Raw genomic sequence first — 6,488 nt, 5'->3', positions numbered from 1 at the left:
TGTGTCCCCGCGATGTCCCCGCGCTGTCCCCGCGCTGTCCCTCGTCCTGGCAGAGCCCAGAGCCGCTGTCCCCGCTGGCTTGGGGACACTTCGGGTTTGGCGATCTCCTTCCCCCGGTTCCAGCCGCTCACCCGAGCGGGTTTAGGGCCCAGCCCCATTTTTCCCTCGCCATAAATCCGCCCCAAAGGATTTGGGTTTTTTCCAGGGCGGGGCAGCGGAGCTGGGATGGGATCATCGCGCGTCCCCGGAGCGCCCACGGGCAGCCCCGGGCGCCTCTGGGATCTCTTATCTCGGAGGCACCTGGATGAGAATCTCCTAATTGGATTCCAGGATTAATTAACTAATTAATCCCAGCAGTTCCGGCTCTGTCACCTTCGGGGGGGGGTTTCGGTGCCAAAGCCGAAGCCAACACCCCAAATTTTGGGAAGTTGACCCCGGATCTGCTGTGGGGAGAGCCCCTGGAGAGGGACCAGCACATGCAAAATTTGGGAATATTTCTGGGAGCGAGGTTCCAGGGAAAGGCGCAGTGCCGGGAGGTGGGATTAGGGCCGGGATTTAAAGCTGGAAACAGAAATCCCGGGAAAACAGAAATCCCGGGAAAACAGAAATCCAGGAGACAGAAATCTCGGGGAAATAGAAATCTCGGGAGACAGAATTTCCAGGGAAACAGAAATCCCGGGGAAATAGAAATCTCGGGAGATAGGATTTCCAGGGAGATAGAATTCCCGGGAAAACAGAATTCCAGGGAAATCCCCCGCCCGCACATCCCGGGCTCGGGGCAGATCCCGCCGGGATGGGCTCAGGGAATTCCCGGGATTGGGAATCCGAGCGGCTCCTGGTGGCCACAAGGAAGGGACAGGGGACGGTTCCTGGTGGCCACAAGGAGGGGACAGAGGACGGCTCCTGGTGGCCACAAGGAAGGGACAGGGGACGGCTCCTGGTGGCCACAAGGAGGGGACAGAGGACGGCTCCTGGTGGCCACAAGGAAGGGACAGGGCACGGCTCCTGGTGGCCACAAGGAGGGGACAGGGCACGGCTCCTGGTGGCCACAAGGAGGGGACAGGGCACGGCTCCTGGTGGCCACAAGGAGGGGACAGGGCACGGCTCCTGGTGGCCACAAGGAGGGGACAGGACAGGGGACGGCTCCTGGTGGCCACAAGGAGGGGACAGGGCACGGCTCCTGGTGGCCACAAGGAAGGGACAGAGGACGGCTCCTGGTGGCCACAAGGAGGGGACAGGGCACGGCTCCTGGTGGCCACAAGGAGGGGACAGAGGACGGCTCCTGGTGGCCACAAGGAGGGGACAGGGGACGGCTCCGGGTGGCCACAAGCCCCGGGTGGGGGGATTTAGGGCCATTTGGGGTTATTTTGGGGGATTTGGGGGGATTTATATGGGGTTTTGGGGGGGATTTAAATGGGATTTTTGGGGTGGCTTTGGAGGGGATTTTGGGGGGATTCTGGGGTCTCTCCCGTCCTTTCCCGCAGCCCTCGGGCCCCTCCAGCCCCCCCGTGCTGCTCTGGGATGTCACCGCCGCCCTCCCTCGGGGACAAACCCAAAACCATCGGAATCCTCCCCAAAAAACCTGATCCGGGAGCTCACGTGAGGCTGTGGCCGAGCCCTGGGGGGATCTGGGGACCCGCGGAGGATTTGGGGACCCGCGGGGGATTTGGGGACCCGCGGGTGTCACCGCGCTGTCCCAAAACCTCAGGGACCAGGGACGGGCAGTGGGGCCGACAAGTGCATAACCCCAAAACCCAACAAATCCCAAAAAAAACCACCACAAAACCTCGGCAGCCAAAAAAAAAAAAAAAAAAAAAAAAAACAAAAAAAAACCACAAAAAAACCTTCTTTTGGTCAGATCTGGGGGTGCTTTACCCCCAAAACGTGCCCGGTGCTGCCTCAAAAATCCCAAAATCCTCGGGAGAGGCAGCGGAGCCGCGTGTTTGTGCCCAGGGATGGTTTAGGAGCGCGGCTGAACTTTAGGAACCCCGGCACTAATTAAAACATCTCATTAAGGGCCTGAATGGGGCCATTAACCCAAGCTGCTCCAATTTAGCCTCGTTTTGACCTCCCCAAATTTTGGGGAGTTGTTGGGCTTCGCTTCCTGTTTGGAGCCTCTGCGGTGTCCTAAAACGCGGCCCCGATGAGTCAGGTTTGGGGTTTTTGGGAGAGGGAAAAGCTGGGGAGGATTTCGGGGTTGGTGCAGATTTTAGGGCTGGTGCAGGGTTTGGGATGATTCAGGGTTTGGGGCTGGCTCGGGCTGGGGATGATTCAGGGTTTGTCACCGGGGCGGTTTTTAGGGCCGGTTCAGTTTTTGGGGCTGATTCAGGTTTTGGGGCTTGCTCCAGTTTTGGGGTTGGTTCAGGTTTTTAGGGCCGGTTCGATTTTTGGGGTTGGTTCTGATTTTGGGGCTTGTTCCAATTTTGGGGCCGGTTCAGGTTTTTAGGGCCGGTTCAGTTTTTGGGGTTGGTTCTGATTTTGGGGCTTGTTCCAATTTTGGGGCCAGTTCAGGTTTTTAGGGCCGGTTCAGTTTTTGGGGTTGGTTCTGATTTTGGGGCTTGTTCCAATTTTGGGGCCGGTTCAGGTTTTTAGGCTCTGTTCACTTTTTGGGGCTGGCTCAGGTTTTTAGGGCTGGTTCAGTTTTTGGGGCTGATTCAGGTTTTGGGGCTTGCTCCAGTTTTGGGGCCAGTTCAGGTTTTTAGGGCTGGTTCAGTTTTTGGGGTTGTTTTTTGGGGCTGATTCAGGTTTTGGGGCTTGCTCCAGTTTTGGGGTTGGTTCAGGTTTTTAGGGCCAGTTCAGTTTTTGGGGTTGGTTCTGATTTTGGGGCTTGTTCCAATTTTGGGGCCGGTTCAGGTTTTTAGGCTCTGTTCACTTTTTGGGACTGGCTCAGGTTCTTGAAGTTGGTTCAGGTTTTTAGGGCCGGTTCAGTTTTTGGGGTTGGTTTTTGGGGCTGATTCAGGTTTTGGGGCTTGCTCCAGTTTTGGGGTTGGTTCAGGTTTTTAGGGCCGGTTCAGTTTTTGGGGTTGGTTCTGATTTTGGGGCTTGTTCCAATTTTGGGGCCGGTTCAGGTTTTTAGTGTCTGTTCACTTTTTGGGACTGGCTCAGGTTCTTGAAGTTGGTTCAGGTTTTTAGGGCTGGTTCAGTTTTTGGGGTCAGTTTTTGGGGCTGATTCAGGTTTTGGGGCTTGCTCCAGTTTTGGGGCCAGTTCAGGTTTTTAGGGCCGGTTCAGTTTTTGGGGTTGTTTTTTGGGGCTGATTCAGGTTTTGGGGCTTGCTCCAGTTTTGGGGCTGGTTCAGGTTTTTAGGCTCTGTTCACTTTTTGGGGCTGGCTCAGGTTTTTGAGGTTGATTCAGGTTTTTAGAGCTGGTTCAGCTTTTGTCACTTGTTCAGTTTTTTGGGGTTGATTCAGATTTTGAGGCTGGTTCAAGTTTTTCAGGGCCGATTCAGTTTTTGGGACGGATTCAATTTGTGGGACCAGTTCAGTTTTTGGGACTGGTTCAGCTTCAGGGCTTGCTCCAATTTCAGGCCTGCTCCCTCTTTTTGTGACCATTCCCTTTTCCAGCACCACCTCATCCTTTCCACTCCAACCCTCCCTCCTCCTGTTGTTTCCCCGTTTATTTATTTTGTTTTTAAAATCTAATTAAAATAAAACCCCCAACCTCCTCCAACCCTCCCTCCTCCTGTTGTTTCCCCGTTTATTTATTTATTTTTTAAATTTAATTAAAACAAAATCCCCAACCTCCTCCACCCCCTCCCTCCTCCTGCTGTTTCCCCATTTATTTATTTCTTTTTAATTTAATTTAATTCACCCCCACAGCTGCTACAGACTATTTATACCGGCTTAATTCCTGAAAATCCAGCCCTGGACATCCCCGAGAGCCCGGCCAAGCCTGACCACTGTCATTACCTTTATTAGAGCCCGCGTCCCGCAATCCTTGGCCGTGATGCGGCCGCCCGGGGCTGCCCGGGCAGGAATTCTTCTCCCATTGCCCAGCCCGGCCTCGAAGGTGACACACGAAGGATTCTCGCGGCCCCGATCGCCTTCAAAGTGCGGCGGGCGTGGGGTTAATGCCCCGCTGCCACCCCTGCCCGCGTCACCGTGTGTCACCCCCGCTGTCACTGTCCCCCACCCGCCCCGGGGACAGCCCCGTGTCATTATCCGCATTTTTGCGGCCGGGGAAACGGGGGCACCGCGAGCTTCGCTGCTCTGCCGAGCGCTGCCTTGACTCCTTCGGGGCTGGAGGAGACGAGCGGGGGGCAACCGGCTGCGGATCCCCAAATCTGAGCGCGGCCAGGCTGAGAGGGGGGAAATACAGCGGGGAAAAGGGGGGTTCAGTCCCAAAATGCAGGGGGGAAAGTGGCTTTTTATCCCAAAATACAGTGGGGAAAAAGGGGGGTTTAGTCCCAAAATGCAGGGGAAAAGTGGCTTTTTATCCCAAAATACAGCGGGGGAAAAGGGGGGTTTAGTCCCAAAATGCAGGGGGAAAAAGCGGGGTTTAGTCCCAAAATGCAGCAGGGGAAAGTGGCTTTTAATCCCAAAATACAGCAAGGAAACAAGCGGGGTTTAGTCCAAAATACAGCGGGGGAAAAAGGGGGGTTTAGTCCCAAAATGCAGCAGGGGAAAGGGGGTTTAGTCCCAAAATGCAGCGGGGGAAAAGAGGGGTTTAGTCCCAAAATGCAGCAGGGGAAAAGGGGGGTTTAGTCCCAAAATGCAGCAGGGGAAAGGGGGTTTAGTCCCAAAATGCAGGGGGGAAAGTGGCTTTTTATCCGAAAATACAGCGGGGGAAAAAGGGGGGTTTAGTCCCAAAATGCAGGGGGGAAAGTGGCTTTTTATCCCAAAATACAGTGGGGAAAAAGGGGGATTTAGTCCCAAAATGCAGCAGAGGAAAAGGGGGGTTTAGTCCCAAAATGCAGGGGGAAAAGCGGGGTTTAGTCCCAAAATACAGCGGGGAAAAGGGGGGTTCAGTCCCAAAATGCAGGGGGGAAAGTGGCTTTTTATCCCATAATACAGAGGGGGGAAAAGCGGGGTTTAGTCCCAAAATGCAGGGGGAAAAAGCGGGGTTTAGTCCCAAAATGCAGCGGGGGAAAAAGCGGGGTTTAGTCCCAAAATACAGCGGGGGAAAAGGGGGGTTTAGTCCCAAAATGCAGGGGGAAAGTGGCTTTTTATCCCAAAATACAGTGAGGAAAAAGGGGGGTTTAGTCCCAAAATGCAGGGGGGAAAGTGGCTTTTTATCCCAAAATACAGTGGGAAAAAGGGGGGTTTAGTCCCAAAATGCAGCAGAGGAAAAGGGGGGTTTAGTCCCAAAATGCAGGGGAAAAAGCGGGGTTTAGTCCCAAAATACAGCGGGGAAAAAGTGGGATTTAGTCCAAAATACAGCGGGGGAAAAGGGGGGTTTAGTCCCAAAATGCAGCAGGGGAAGAGGGGGGTTTAGTCCCAAAATGCAGGTGGAAAAGTGGCTTTTTATCCCAAAATACAGCAAGGAAAAAGGGGGGTTTAGTCCCAAAATGCAGCGGGGAAAGTGGCTTTTTATCCCAAAATACAGCGGGGAAAGGGGGGTTTAGTCCCAAAATGCAGGGGAGAAGTGGGATTTAGTCCAAAATACAGCGGGGGAAAAGCGGGGTTTAGTCCCAAAATGCAGCAGGGGAAAGGGGGTTTAGTCCCAAAATGCTGGTGGAAAAGTGGCTTTTTATCCCGAAATACAGCAAGGAAAAAGAGGGGTTTTAGTCCAAAATACAGCGGGGGAAAGGGGGGGTTTAGTCCCAAAATGCAGCGGGGAAATTGCGGGGTTTAGTCCCAAAATGCAGGGGGAAAAGTGGCTTTTTATCCCAAAATACAGCGGGGAAAAAAGAGGGATTTAGTCCCAAAATGCAGGGGGAAAAGTGGCTTTTTATCCCAAAATACAGCAAGGAAAAAGTGGGGTTTAGTCCCAAAATACAGCGGGGGAAAAGGGGGGGTTTAGTCCCAAAATGCAGGTGGAAAGTGGCTTTTTATCCCAAAATACAGCAAGGAAACAAGCGGGGTTTAGTCCAAAATACAGCGGGGGAAAAGGGGGTTTAGTCCCAAAATGCTGGTGGAAAAGTGGTTTTTTATCCCAAAATACAACGGGGAAAAGGGGGGTTTAGTCCCAAAATACAGCAGGGGGAAAAGGGGGGTTTAGTCCCAAAATACAGCGGGGAAAAGTGGGGTTTAGTCCCAAAATGCAGGGGGGAAAAATGGCTTTTTATCCCAAAATACAGCAAGGGAAAAGCGGGGTTTAGTCCCAAATGCAGCGGGGAAAAAGTGGGATTTAGTCCAAAATACAGCGGGGGAAAAGGGGGGTTTAGTCCCAAAATGCAGGGGGAAAAAGCGGGGTTTAGTCCCAAAATGCAGGGGGGAAAGTGGCTTTTTATCCAAAATACAGCGGGGAAAAGCGGGGTTTAGTCGCAAAATACAGAGGGGAAAGTGGCTTTTTATGCCAAAATACAGCGGGAAAAAGCGGGGTTTAGTCC

This window comes from Anomalospiza imberbis, unplaced genomic scaffold (genome assembly GCF_031753505.1).
Source record: "Anomalospiza imberbis isolate Cuckoo-Finch-1a 21T00152 unplaced genomic scaffold, ASM3175350v1 scaffold_211, whole genome shotgun sequence".
In the NCBI taxonomy this organism is placed as follows: Eukaryota; Metazoa; Chordata; class Aves; order Passeriformes; family Viduidae; genus Anomalospiza; species Anomalospiza imberbis.
The sequence above is the reverse complement of the archived record's forward strand: the minus strand, read 5'-3'. Positions refer to the sequence as shown.